Below are 15967 nucleotides of genomic sequence, written 5' to 3' on the forward strand. Positions count from 1 at the left end.
AGAACTGTGAGAAATAGATTCTTGTTGTTTAAGCCACCCAGTCTATGGTATTTTGTTATGGCAGCCTGAGATAACTAAGATAGTTTCCAAAAATATGTAAATTCTAGAATAAAGTCCAAAGATTTTCCCATGACCTATAAGATTCAATATGATCTGGATCCCTGCTACTTCTCTGATATCTCTTACCAGGCTCCCCCTGGCTCACTGCATTCCAGCCACTCTGGCTACTTTGCTGTTGCTAGGTTGTCACAAATTCTTCCTCCATCCTCAGATTTTGCACTTGCTGACCCTGCCCCTCTTCTTCCCAACAGTGGCATTACTCACTTTCTACCTTTATATTTTTCTCAAATATAAACTTATCAAAGATGCCTTTTTATCTAAAATAGCCACATCTTTACCCCATTACATTTTATCCTCTTACCCTGATGATTTTTCTTTATAAACTTATCATTAACTGATATTATCTATCTACCTCTCTAATTTATTATCTTTTCCTCCACTAGATGATAAGTTTCATGAGGGTAGGGGGTGACTATGTCTGTTTTCCTCACTATTGTAGATTTGTATGTAGCAGATATTTGATAAATAGTCAGTGAATAAATAAATGAGTTTGATCTCACAATCACTGCTCACTATCTGGCTCTTTTGTTTAACTCTGAAAGTTAAAGCAAGGAAAGGATGACTTGGAGTGATTTTAAAGGTCAAACAAGAGAAATATATTTGGGAACTCACTTTTAGTATAACAGAATAACAACCTTTTAAATTTGCTGTTTCCACACTCAGCTAACTGCTCTGCTCTTTTACCCTGACAAAGTACATGCTAGTGGTTAGGAAGGTCCTCATGGTTTATGATGAAGTAACCATCTGATACCCGTAGAAATGAATTTAGATTTTGTTTAATTTTCTATTTACGCTAACCTTGTGCTTTATTCATTTAACAAATACTAAATATTTAGGGGAAAATAGGCTGGAAATAAAGACGAATAAGGTCCAGTCCATGCCACTGAGAAACTCAGTCTTATGGGGACGGGCACATAATAGGATAATTTCAATACAATGTGATGCTAGCATGTAATTCAAGGTGCAGTGTCGGACCCTAGGGGAAAAGTGTCTACAGCTACCTGAAAAAGTCAGAGAATGCTTCATAGAGGAGGTAGCATTTGATATGATAGATGAAGGATGAATGAGTCACATTGCCAGACAAAATATGCAGAGAAGTTTTATTGAAGGATGTGGTGCATGAGCTGGGCCATAGAAAAAGGTACGATTGTATAAAAAGGAATCTATGGAGGAGGACATAGCATGGGCAAAGACACAGAGACACATGATTTTAAAAAAAAAACAACATGGTTTGTTTGAATGATTGCAAATAATGTGAGTATATTGGGAGAAGTGGAAGATAAGACTAATCTAGCTAATCGAAGCTGATTTTGAGATTACCAGAGTGACTAATTAAAAGAATACATCATTACGAACAGATGGCAGAGTCAAGATGGCTGTGTGGGAAGATCCTGAGTTAGCGTCTCCCCACAACTAGGGTGCCTGCTGGCCACTGGTGGGGGACGCTGATGCCCAAGGAGACAGGAGGAACCCCCAAGCGAACCGGTAGGATGTGGGGGGACAGAGGGGGGAGGAAAAGTGGAGGCCAGACAGGATCGGCATCCCTGAGGCCAGGGAGATCAGGAGAGGTAGGCGGGAGGGGCCCTCCAGGAAGAGCGGGAGAGGAGCGGAGGGAGATCGCCCTGTCCACTCGGCCCAGGGAGCCTGCTGAGCTCCCAGGCCAGTACCCCCCCAAACAAAGGCCCAGGACCAGATGGCTTCACAGGCGAATTCTATCAAACATTTAGAGAAGAGCTAACACCTATCTTTCTCAAACTCTTCCAAAATATAGCAGAGGGAGGGACACTCCCAAACTCATTCTACGAGGCCACCATCATCCTGATACCAAAGCCAGACAAATATGTCACAAAAATGAAAACTACAGGCCAATATCACTGATGAAAATAGATGCAAAATTCCTCAAAAAAATACTAGCAAACAGAATCCAACAGCACATTAAAAGGATCATACACCATGATCAAGTGGGGTTTATCCCAGGAATGCAAGGATTCTTCAATATACACAAATCAATCAATGTGATACACCACATTAACAAATTAAGGAATAAAAACCACATGATCATCTCAATAGATGCAGAAAACGCTTTTGGCAAAATTCAATACCCATTTATGATAAAAACTCTACAGAAAATGGGCATAGAGGGAACCTACCTCAACATAATAAAGGCCATATAAGACAAACCCACAGCAAGCATCATACTCAATGGTGAAAAACTGAAAGCATTTCCACTAAGATCAGGAACGAGACAAAGATGTCCACTCTCACCACTATTATTCAACATAGTTTTGGGAGTCCTAGCCATGGCAATCAGAGAAGAAAAAGAAACAAAAGGGGTCCAAATTGGAAAAGAAGTAGTAGAACTGTCACTGTTTGCAAATGACATGATACCATATGTAGAAAGTCCTAAATATGCCACCAGAAAACTACTAGAACTAATAAATGAATATAGTAAGGTTTCACGACACAAAATTAATGCACAGAAATCTCTGGCATCCTTATACACCAACAATGAAAAATCTGAAAGAGAAATTAAGGAAACACTCCCATTTACCATTGCAACAAAAAGAATAAAATACCTAGGAATAAACTTGCCTAGGGTGGTGAAAGACTTGTACTCAGAAAACTATAAAACACTGATGAAAGAAATCAAAGATGACATACACAGATGTAGAGATATACCATGTTCTTGGATTGGAAGAATCAATATTGTGAAAATGACTATACTACCCAAAGCGATCTACAGATTCAGTGCAATCCCTAACCAACTGCCATGGCATTCTTCACAGAACTAGAACAAAAAATTTTACAATTCATATGGAAACTTAAAAGACCCTGAATAGCCAAAGCAGTCTTTTTTTTTGTTGTTTTAAATTTATTTATTTTATTTATTTTTGGCTGCATTGGGTCTTTGTTGCTGCTCACGGGCTACTCTTCTTTGTGGTGCGTGGGCTTCTCATTGCAGTGGCGTCTCTCATTGTGGAGCATAGGCTCTAGGCATGCGGGCTTCAGTAGTTGTGGCTCAAGGGCTCTAGAGTGCAGGCTCAGTAGTTGTGGCACATGGGCTTAGTTGCTTTGCAGCACGTGGGATCTTCCCGGACCAGGGATTGAACCTGTGTCCTCTGCAGTAGCAGGCAGGCTCTTAACCACTGTGCCACTAGGGAAGCCTGCCAAAGCAATCTTGAGAAAGAAAAACGGAGTTGGAGGAATCAGGCTCCCCAACTTCAAACTATACCACAAAGCTACAGTAATCAAGACAGTATGGTACTGGCACAAAAACAGAAATATAGATCAATGGTACAGGATAGAATGCACAGAGATAAAACCACCTACATATGGTCACCTAATTTACAACAAGGGAGGCAAGAACATACAATGGAGAGAGGACAGCCTCTTCAATAAGTGGTGCTGGGAAAACTGGACAGCTACATGTAAAAGAATGAAATTAGAACACCACCTAACACCATGAACAAAAATAAACTCCAAATGGATTCAAGACCTAAATGTAAGACCAAACACTATAAAACTCTTAGAGGAAAATATAGGAAGAACACTTTGACATAAACTACAGCAAGATCGTTTTTGACCCACCTCCTAGAGTAACGGAAATAAAAACAAAAGTAAGCAAATGGGATTTAAGTAAACTTAAAAGCTTTTGCACAGCAAAGGAAACCATAAACAAGATGAAAAGACAACCCTCAGAATGGGAGAAAATATTTGCAAATGAAACAACAGGCAAAGGATTAATCTCCAAAGTGTACAAACAGCTCATGGAGCTCAATATCAAAAAAATGAACAATCCAATTAAAAAATGGGTGGAAGACCTAAATAGACATTTCACCAAGGAAGACATACACATGGCCCAGAGGCACATGAAAAATGCTCAACATCACTAATTATTAGAGTAATGAAAATCAAAACTACAATGAGGTATCCCCTCACGCTGGTCAGAAGGGCTATTGTCAAAAAATCTAGAAACAATAAATGCTGGAAAGGGTGTGGTGAAAAGGGAACCCTCCTGCACTGTTAGTGAGAATGTAAATTGATATAACCACTATGGAAAGCAATATGGAGGTTCCTTAAAAAACTAAAAATAGAACTACCATATGACCCAGCAATCCCACTACTGGGCATATACCCTGAGAATACCATAATTCAAAAAGAGACATGTACCACAATATCCATTGCAGCAGTATTTACAATAGCTAGGACATGGAACCAACCTAAATGCCCATCAACAGATGAATGGATAAAGAAGATGTGGCACATATATACAATGGAATATTACTCAGCCATAAAAAGAAACAATATTGAGTTATTTGTAGTGAGGTGGATGGACCTAGAGTCTGTCATACAGAGAGAAGTAAGTCAGAAAGAGAAAAACAAATACCATATTCTAACACACATATATGGAATCTAAAAAAAATAAAATGGTACTGATGAACCTAGTTGCAGTGCAGGAATAAAGATATAGGCATAGAGAATGGACTTGAGGACACAGAGAGGCGGAAGCTGGGACTAAGTGAGAGTAGCATCGACATATATACACTACTGAATGTAAAATAGTTAGCTAGTGGGAAGCAGCAGCATAGCACGGGGAGATCAGCTCGGTGCTTTGCGATGACCTAGAGGGGTGCGATAGGCAGGATGGGAGGGAGGCTCAAGAGGGAGGGGATATGGGGACATATGTGTGCATATGGCTGATACACTTTGGTGTACAACAGAAACTAACACAGTATTGTGAAGCAATTATACTCCAATAAAGATCTATTAAAAAAAAAAAGGAGAATACATCATTACAAATTCCATTCCCACAATGACAGCTAACTAAGAGGGAAATTTGATAAAGCAGTCTAAATTATAGTGTGCATGACCCCTTTGTTATTGCTCTCAGAGACATTTAAATTTTATAGGAGGCTGTCTAGAGAGGAAAATGCATCAGCTAGCAGAATTTTGACATGGGCAAATAGATCAGACTTCAACTGAAGAGTTCCTAGAAAGCTTTCCTGCCCTTAAAAATCATACCATCATGGTCTCTGTCTGCCATGTCTACTCACTGCCCTAGCGGATTTTAAATTCTCCCTGCAGCACTTTGTCTAAAAGGGGCAAGAAAATGAATGAATTTAGTTTTTAAGAATAAAAAATAATCATTCCCCCGATTGGAATTCCAAATACCCAGAAGAGATAAAAGAAGTAGTGTGATTTAGAAAATAGTTTAAAAAACAAGAATTGAAGCAGCTGTTTTTTACCCGTCTAAGTAAAGAATAATACATAAAGGGAAAAAAAATCCATCTGTTTTGAGTCATGAAATCATCCTCCAGGCTCCAAGAAGAGTTTATATCCAATTGGGAGAGAAAGTCATTCTCCCCGTGAAACTCAATTCTAAAGAACAAAATCTTTTCCTCAAGGCTTCTTGGTGGGATAGATATTCCTCTTTTATCAGTCCAGGTTACTGAGCTACTGATCTTCCTCTTTCATCAGTCCAGGTTACTGACCAAGATATGTGTAAAGGTTAAATTACAGTACCTCAGTTGGAGCATTTAAAGCCTGATGGTTGTTCATGCCATACTGAAAAACAGAGCTTTAAAAATAGAACATGAAGAACAGGTTCTTTTTAAAAAGAAAATAAAATGAAAATGAGTTCAATTTAGAAAAATGAAGCAAGTAAGAGGATTTGGGCATTTAAAAATGGCTATATAACTATGAAAAGAAAAGAAAGTTCTAACAAGCCTGCATTCCCATGTCAAATTAACACTAAATTGACTAATAAAACCACAGGCTTCTATTTATTGATTATTAATATTAAAATACATATATATCTTGAACACTGTGTTAAGGGATGTTGGTGATGACAAAAAGATCCTTTGTTCTCTGATTTGAATCTAATTATGGAAGCAAGTCATGTACTGAGGGTATAAAGGTATGTGGAAGTCACTTGATACAGATGTACATATCATGCTATAGGCATTTCAAGTAAGGGAATGGTCACTGAGGGACGGGGTTAGACTGGGCAGCTCTATAGAGAAGATTATTCTTGAACTTAAAGCTTTGAAAAAATTAAATTTTGGGTTTTGAATGGTGGAGAGATAAGAGAAGGCATTTTAGATATAGGGAAGAGGAATGAGTGAAGGTATGGAGGCAGGAATGTGCTACGTGATTTTAAGGAGGCCAGTTTGACAGAATTGGGGTCAGTGATCATGTGGGGGATTAGCGGGGGGGGGGGGAGGGCTGGATGAATAGGTAGGGTGGAGCCAGTTAATGGAAGATCTGGAATGTCAGGTTGATTAGTTTTGACTTGATCCTACAGGCAAGTGGATGCCCTTGTAGGGGAATGACATGCTGAAAGCAGCACCTTAAGAAGATTAATCCAGCAGTGGTTTTTCAGGAAGGATTTGTTTGCCTGTGTGTGGCAAGTGATGGATGGGTGTGGGATCAGTGAAAGAGTTAACTCTTAGTTATTGTATTAAGGCTTATCAGAAGCAAATCTTTAAATTCTCTGCTAAGTGATTGGAATAGGGAACGAAGCCACGCTGTTTTTCTTTTTGTTTTTTTTTTCCAATTTCTTTGTTGGCATTATCATAATTTATTTTAATTCTCCCCTTTTCTAATTCAGCATGCTGCTCAGGGGGAGTTGGAAAGGAGAGACTTTCAGGGTGTTTGTACTGCTCCCCCTACCTTCTTGCCCCCCCATCCCCACTCCATCCATGCTCAGTGGTCAGGAGAGATCTTTAAAACAGACTTGTGATTCATTCTTCCATTCCCTGGGGAAGATGTGAGTCATTCAGCCTGTAATCATCAAAAGCCCCTAAGTCTGGGCTTGGTGCCTTGCTTCAGTCCTCAGCATGAGTGTAAACTGGGTTTCTTGCCATTTTCTTCAAAATTACCTCTTCTTAGTTTGACTTCATTATCTGAAATTATGCAAAGTCCTAATATCCGAGACAGATCCTTACTGAAATGGAAATACAAACACACATCAAAAATGCCAAATAGGGATGAACTGGGGATTATATCTGTTACTGTCTCCTCAATTCAATTGAGATCAGTTCAATGATTATTTATTGAACACACCCATCAGAGATTTATGGACTGCATAGGCACAAAGCCTTATCCATATGACATAAACATATAAACACAATAAATGAACAAACCATATTGAGCTGTTAAATGCAATATAGGATGTGTATGATTAGATGCTAAAATAGGTGGCCCAGACAATTGTAAGAATTGACTGAAATAATTACTCAACATTATAAAACAGAACCCAAAGCCCCACGGTAGTGTGCATGTATGGACATTAAATCAACTTTCTGTATCTTATCTATGAGTTTCTCAGATCTGGTATGAGCACAAATGAGAACTGACAGTTAATGGATTCAATATCAAAATATCATTCCCAAATGGGCTTTTTCTTCCTATTTTTGAGTTCTGCCTTTATAACATTTTTTTCCAAGTAGCTGAGCTGTCCTTTCATTAAGTGCCATTTTTTTTTCTTACAATTAAGGGGATTTGTTTTTCGCTAAAAAATATTATCTGAGTGCATACATACAGCAACTTCATTTTGGTCTGAAGACTAGACTGTAGGGTTATGCAGGAAGTGAATGTGCTTACTCCATCTGTAGATTAATGAGACAGAATTGGAATCTCTCATGGTGCTGCAGTCACATCTGGCGATGCAGTTTGCTTTCTGTGCCAATAAATATGTGCCTATGCTCACAGAAATATCTTGAGGATGCTGAGTTTTTGTTGGCAGATTTGAGAATGGGTGGGATAAATTGGAGTAACTTTGTAAAGGGAAACTGTGCTTTGGAATCATTTTTCTGACAGTGAAGGAAATGTGCTGGGATAGAAAGAAGATCTGGTTCATGAATAGTGTTAAAATGCCTTAGGTTGTCTGGCCTATCAACCTATAAGTACACATTAAGATTAGCTCAGTGTATTCTGTGTATGTTGCCTGGTTGAGAGCAAGGGCCTGAGGGAAGAAGATCTAGGGGATGATGAGACTTACAAGAGAAGAAAAGGAAAAGAAAAGGAGAGAGAGAGAGACAGAGAAAGGAATAATATGAATTAATGACAGAATGGGAGAGAGAGTTGCACATACTTGGGTTTGGATCATTGACAAGGCAATAGAGCAACGTATTCTTGGTGTTTCAGGAGAATGATTGTTCAAAGGACAGAGAGTGTGGGTAGAGGACATGACTGACAAATAAAACTGCATCATCTAGACATATAAAATGTTGTTTGATTCTCCAAAGACCTTTCCTCCTTTTCCATGTCTGCCACATATAATTCATTGAAATCACAGGAAAGGAGACTGGTCCAGAGCTGTATTCATTCTTGCTATTGCAAGATTGGAGTAGTTGGATCTACTCAAGGTATGAAACTAGTGTAATTCAAAAGCAATTGCATAAAACACATTCATTTATAACCTAGTTATTAAGTAATAATATTTTGAAAGAATTCTAATTTTGAATAGTTCTGAATACTCTTCCCCCAAACTCTCATTTTCTACCATACCAAATCAAGCCCCCTTCCACATCCTAACGATAAGCTCTTTTTCTGCTTCCTCCAACCATGCTTTGTATGCCAAGTAGACATAGAGAGACTCCATATCGTTAGACTGGCCATCTTGGACTATTTGATAGCATTCTTAGCTGTGGCATCATCCTAGAGTGGTTATTTGGAAGCCCCAAATTAAAAACCCTTAGAGTCATGTCAACAGAAATGAGACCTAGAAGGTCATGCAGGGCACCTGAGGGATATGCAAGGGTAAGTTGTTGACATTGGAAGGCTTTCACTTAAATGAATGTGGTAGATCTAAGTAATTTTCTGTGAGCTTTAAAAACTTATTTTTCAACATTTCGTCATCTCTAGAAAAGAGCTTTCTGCATCTTCTTGTTTTTCCTTTTCTTAATAGTTGTAGTAGGATTGCCAGGATTCACATAGAACTCTGGAACCTCCAGGGACTCTGAAGGCAACCTGGCTATGTGTTTCTCTGTCTTCATAAGAAATCTTCTACACAGAGCTGAATGTAATGATTTTTGTTACTTCTAAGATGATTTTTCCAAGGATTTAATGAGACATATGGGAGAAATAACCTTTTTCAGAGTAGCAGAGATAAGAGGCTATTCCTATATAACTGTCTCAACAAGACTCAAAATGAAGGAAAAGTTCTGATTTAACCCCAGAAGGAGAGAAGTAACTGACTCCTTGTTGATCACATTTCATCAACTGTAATTCTACCTCCTTTACTTCTCAAAGCAGCATTTGTTTAAGGAAGTGTAATAGGTGGTTGTTTTTTGTGGGGGAGGGGGCATTGAGCAAATGTAAGCATCTATTATGAAGAGAGCTTCAGTGTTCCCAGAATTTCAAAGGAATAAGTTCAACTCAGGAGCTCCAGGAAAGGTTTCATTCATTTATTGAGGAAACTATAGTAAAAGTTAAAAAAATTCACAAAAGTACTATGTGTAACACTCTACTTGCCATAGTGAATACTCTCTCAAAAATTCTCACTTGGTGGAATAATATTGAATCAGATTTTGTTAATGGGAATATTCTTTGAAGAATTAGACAAACTAGAAGAGAATTAAATCTCTTCATTATTCACTGTCCCTTGTAGAACCTGGTAAGAAACTGATTTAACTCTCTTTTCAGGATACCAAGGTGCCTTCAGTGTGATGTTCTACTGGATAATACTTCAGTGATCCGGAAGTGTCAATGAAGTTTGAGGTCAGTTCTCAATCACATAGGTGAGGTTGGCAAAGCTCATCTTTGGAGTTCCCTTACCTTTTCTTTTAATGCTTTTTTCCCCATTGTGGTACCTTTATGTTAAAGTGTGACTAATATGCATGCAATATTTTTACAATCAATTTAAGTTCACATTCTGATGAATTTGGTAGTTGTATATGATTGTGTGAGCACCATCACAGTCAATGTATAGAATAGTCAGTCCATCACCTTAAAAAGTTTCTTCATGTCCCTTTAACTTGACCCCCTCTCCCCATCCCTGGCCCCAGGTAACCATTTATCTCTTTTATGTCATTTATAGTTTTCTTTTTCTAGAATTTCATATGAGTAGAATCATACAGTATGTGATATTTTGTGTTTGAGTTTTTTTCTCTTAGCACAGGGTTTCTCAACCTTGACGCTATTGGCATTTGGGCTGTATAGTTCTCTGTTGTGTGGTGCTACCTTGTGATTTTTAATATACTGAGCAGCACTGCTGATCTCTACCTACTAGATGCCCGTTCCATCCCCAGTTGTGACAATCAAAATGTTTCCAGATATAACCAATTAGTCCCTGGGGGCCAAAATCTTTCCTGGTTGAGAACTATAGACTGCCCAGAATGTTTCTGAGATTTATTCATGTTGTTATATGTACCAATAGTTCACTCTCTTTTATTGATGAATAGTATTCCAATTTATGGATATTCCACAGTTTATTTTTTATTCAAATGTTGATGGGCATTGGGTTATTTCAAGTTTTGGAATATTACAAATAAAGCTACTATAAACATTCACATATATATTTTGTGTGGATAAATGTTTCCCTTTCTCTTGGGTAAATACCTAGGAGTGGGGTTGCTAGGTTATATGGTAACTCTGTGCTTAACCTTTTGAGGAAAAGCCAGACTGTTTTCCAAAGTGGATACGCCATTTTACATTCCCACCAGTAATGCTCCAAATACTCACCAGCACTTGGTATTGACCATCACTTCGATTATAGCCATCCTCGTGGGTGCATAGTGGTATCTCATTGCAGTTTTGATTTACATTTCCCTAATGACTAATAATGCTGAGCATTTTCATGTACTTATTGGCCAACTGTATATCTTCTTTGGAGAAATGTTTATTGAAATCCTTTGCCTCTTTTTACGTTGAGTTTTTTGTATTTTTGTTGTTGAATTGTAAGAGTTCTTTAAATAGTCTTCATGCAAGAGCGTTTTGTGAGATACATGTTTTGCAAATACTTACTCCCAGTCTGTGGCTTATTTTTTGGTTTTCTTAATTATGTTTTTCAAAGAGAAAACTTTCTTAATATTAATGAAGTCCATTTCATCACTTTTTTCTTCTATACTTTGTGTTTTGGTATCCTGTTTAAGAAATTTTACCTAACTTAATGTCACAAAAATTTTCTCCTACGTTTTTCTCTAGGAGTTTAGTAGTTTTGGCTCTTACATTTAGATATATTATCCATTTTGGGTTAATTTTTGTGTTTGGTGTGCAATGAGTCAAGGTTCTTTTTCTCCTATACAGTTATATAGTTGTTCCAACATCATTTGTTGAAAAGAGTATCTTTCCTCCATGAAATTACCTTAACACATTTGTCAAATAGCAATTGAATAAAAGTATGGAAAGGTACTATGTGTACTTGAAAGAAATGTGTATTCTGCCATTTTTGGTGTGTGTTCTATAAATATCAATTAAATTGAAGCGATGATAGTTTTGTTCAGATCTAATTTTTTGCTGAGTTTTTGTCTGGTTGTTCTATCAATTTCTGAGAGAAGAGTGTTAAGATCCCCAACTATGATTGAGGAATGGTCTGTTTTTCCTGTAATTTTGCCGTTTTTGTTCATGTATTTTGAAGCTTTGTTATTGGGGGAACACACTTGTGATTGTTTTGTCCTATTGAATTGACACATATTATTATGGTAATATTATCATCTCTAGTAATTGTAATACATTTTGTTTTAAAATGTATTTTATTGGATATTAGTATAGGTACTCTAGGCTTCTTAAGCTCACTGTTTGCATGGATCCCACTTCCTAGCTTAATCATATGGCTGTTGGCTAAGGCTCCAGTTCCTCACCATGTGGACCTCTCTATAGGGCTGCTCATGATATGCCAGCTGCCTTCCCCCAGAGTGAGTGATCCAAGAGAAAAAGAGTATGATTGACCAAGATAGATTTCAAAAACCTAAGCTGAAGTGTGACATAACCATAATTTCTGCTATGTTCTGTTGGTCACCCAGATGAACGCTGGTGTAATTTGAGACTCTACACGTATGAATGCTAGGAGATGGTGGTAATTGGGGCTAGCTTGGAGGCTGGATCCTACAATAGTCTTAGAATAGCCACCTGAAAAATGAAGTTTATACTTAGAAGTTTTAATTTAAAGAATAGTTTCTTTTCTGCCCAGTGTTCCCCAGGAGCCCGGAGTTGTCACGCTCAGTTACATCTCAGAAGACATTTAATGAACAATGAATAAAAAAAAAAAAAAACACTCAGACACTTCTGACATTCTCTGCATTGTGCTAGATCCTATGGTTGGCAGAGAGGGGTGTAAGAAAAGTAACATTCAACATAGCGTTAGTTTTCAAATAAATCACCATCAGTTGAGACAATACCAACATTTCGGTCATTACTATTAATCCAGTGCAGGCCTCCATCTTATTTTCCATTTCAATAATGTCTCAACTGATATCCTTGGTTCCAGACATTGTTCCCTTGAATCCATTCTTTATTTTGCTTCCTGAAGTATCCTTTTATAGGTCTGATTATACAACCCCCTTTTATAAAATATTTGATGTTTCTTTATTGCCTATAGAAAAAACAAATCTAATATCTTTAAAAAGTTTAAGATCTTCAAAATCTGACTCTAGTCTCTGTGACTTACACCCTCACCCCCTTCACAATGCAAATTATGTTGTAGTCTAATTTTTTTCCAAAGAATTTTCTATAGAACTTTAATTCCATTAACTCTGGGGTAAAAAAGTTTCCATGGTTATATAATTTTGGGAAGTACTGTATAATATATTCTTTTCTTAGAAATGCATGCAATATATTAATACGTTAAAAGCTCTGAAAAAATAATGTAACAAAGAGGGCTATTTAACATTAATCAGTTGTTTCCCCGTTTATTTGACCATGGAACCAATTTTTGAAGAACACTTCTTAAAAAGCATAAAACTCTCTCATAGAACAGGTTTTGAGAAACGCTGCTCTGTCATGTGGGACTATTTGCAGTTTCCTGAATAACCACGTTTTTCAATTTTTAGCATGGGGTGGGGGAGATTCATCTGGAAGTGGAAACCCTACAAGGCCTTTTCTTTTCTTACCAACACAGAAATCTTACTTATCCTTCAAAGCCCAGCTTATGTTTTTTTTTTTTTAGACACACAGTGATATTTATTACCATATTATGTCTAACACTCAACAATTGAAAACAAGTCCTAAAAAAACTTTTCAAAATTTTACAATCCTATGAAGAAGCCATTAAAATGAATGAGGTGGATCTACATGTACTGATGTGGAAAGATATTATTATCTATTCTTTTTTTTTTTCACACACATACACTGTATTTTATTTTTACAAGAGATAAATAGACTGACACCAAGCATTGTACATGGATGACCACAACAAAAGCAACAATGATTGCAATTACCAAACATGAAACACACTCATACTATGTCATAATATTGACATTCAGTCCAGTAATCCTCCACTGTAACAGCTCCTTTACTTTGCAGTGAAAATTGATTTGTATATTCTTTCCAGCTCATGTTTAATCTCCTATAATACCTTCTCTGTCACACCATACACTTTTCCCTAAGGCAAAATTAATTGCTTATCTATGTCATCATAAAACTTTGCTTGTATTACACTTTAATATTCCTTCTCACATTTTGTGTGTCTGCCTCTTCTCCTGGTAAACTAGGAGCTTCCTTAAGGAAGGGGCCACATCTTATGCACTTTCCTATCATGAATGCCTAGCATAATGCCAGGCATTTTAGGGGTATATTCAGTTAATGTTCATTGCATGAATATACATGAAATCATTATCCCAGTACAAGCTAATATATAAATAAAGCCTGAATTATATATTGCATACTAAGTGCTATAAGATTTCCAAAAATGGTATCAAAGAGGACTGGAATAATAAAGGGAAGTTTCATAGAGAAGGTAGGTCTTGAACTAGAATTTGAAAGATAAGTAGGATTTGTATAAGGTAAACACTTTAAATGAAGACAGAGCTAAGCATTATCCTGGCATGTTAATGAAATGGTCAGGGAAAATAATGGATGCTGAGGAATAGAAATAACTAAAGTTGGGAGTTAGAGTGGTATCAGATTACAAAAATCTTTGAATGCCAAGTATAATAGTTTAAAGGCTGTTGATTAAAGGATTAAATTAGGATAAAAGCAGGATTTAACAAAGAGTAACAAAAACATACAAAACATGTATCGATTTAAATTAAGGTCTCTGTTCATTATTAGAGTCACCAATGTCTGTCAATATTTGTTAAATGACCTGTGCAATTCACATTATTAAGGCTCATGTTTGAATTACATTGACTTTGTATTTCCTAACAGAAATTTAGTAATTTATAGATTAAGTATTGTCATGAAAGCAGAATCTTCCTCCTTTCCCCAATTTTTTTTTCTGATAAAATATTTCTCCATAGAACTATAAACATGGTCTTCTTAAATTCAAGTACTAGAGGTGACCCCTGTTCTTGGCCATTAATCCAAGTTTTCTAGTCCTTACATTTCGAAATGTAGAGGGAGTCCCTTGAACTCATTGGAGGAAAGGTATTCCTCAACAGAGAAGCAAAACTTTTCTTAAATTGGCATTCATCTTTCTTTAGCTCTAACTCATTAAAATAGTGTAAAATTCGTTTGTAGGCCATCATATTGAGTTTTTAATGTACCTATTATCAAAAAATGTTTTTTCTCTTAATGAGATTGTAAGCTCCAAGAGAATATTTCAAATCTAATAATTGGATTTTGGATTGCCTTATTCCAGGAATATATTTTCTAAATTTTTTCTGAATGCTATTAAATGAAGGTTCTTAAACTTTTTCAATCTAAGTTTTACTTCGTTGGAACTGATGAATCCAAATCTACTTTCTTAGTTCTAGTTCAAACCTCTACTTTTGATATGATAGCTTTAAGGAATATTATTAAGATATATATTTTTTATTTTTATTTTTATTGAGATATAATTAACATAACATTATATTAGTTTCAGGTGTACAACATAATGATTCAATATTTGTATTTATTGCTAAATGGTCACCACAATAAGTCTAGTTAACATACCTCCCCACACATAGTTGTAATTTTTTTCTTATAATGAGAACTTTTAAGATCTACTCTCGTAGCAACTTTCAAATACACAGTAGAGGATTATTAATTATAGTCACCATGGTTCATTACCTGACCAATTTATTTTTAGTAGTACCTTACCAGTCCTCTCTCTCCCTTTACCCTGGTTTATTTTTCTTCACATCACTTATTACAACCTGGCATATTATATATTTATTTCTTTATTTTTTGCCTCTCCTCACTAAAGTTTAACATCTATGAGAGCAAGGACTTTGCTTTGCTTACTGCCACATTCAGAGTTCCTAAAACATTGCCCAGAACATAATAGGTACTTAATAAATACTAGTTGAATGAATGAATGAGTGGATGAATGAATGAAATAATACGCTAAATACTTTTAGGCCTAAAATGAGTTATTTGAAAGCAGAGCATTTCTTCTTTCAATGAGCAAAAGCTTATTGAGCTGTTTCTATATGTAAGATATTGTACTAAGCACCTGGGGCATACAAAATAAATCGTATGTGGCCATGTCATGTCTGCCCTCAAGGAACCATTTAGTGGGGAAGATAATATATGCATAAAAATAACTTTAATACAAGGTAAAAATAAAAAATTCAGAAAAAAGGATACATATAAAGTACTATGAGCATTAAAAGGGGGAAAACATTTTTGGCTGATGGCATGAGAGTAGACATCATAGGCAAGAGAGTGTTTGACACATGGTGGGTAAATATTTGGATATGGTTTAGAAGTAAATATATTTCAGACAGGAAAAAGGGTAAACAAAATATGGAGCATAAAAGTA

General features: G+C 36.5%; 1 long non-coding RNA gene across 6 annotated transcripts in view; it reads left to right on the top strand.

Annotated features, from left to right (window-relative positions):
• Positions 1-15967, top strand: part of LOC309620793 — a 959234-nt gene that overhangs the window by 179243 nt on the left and 764024 nt on the right. For all 6 annotated transcript variants that reach the window (XR_014239625.1, XR_014239626.1, XR_014239627.1 and 3 more), the window contains exon 4: positions 9769-9843. This is a non-coding gene — a long non-coding RNA (uncharacterized lncRNA). The remainder of the gene's footprint in view (positions 1-9768; positions 9844-15967) is intronic.

This window comes from Balaenoptera borealis, assembly GCF_965194805.1.
Source record: "Balaenoptera borealis genome assembly, chromosome: X".
In the NCBI taxonomy this organism is placed as follows: Eukaryota; Metazoa; Chordata; class Mammalia; order Artiodactyla; family Balaenopteridae; genus Balaenoptera; species Balaenoptera borealis.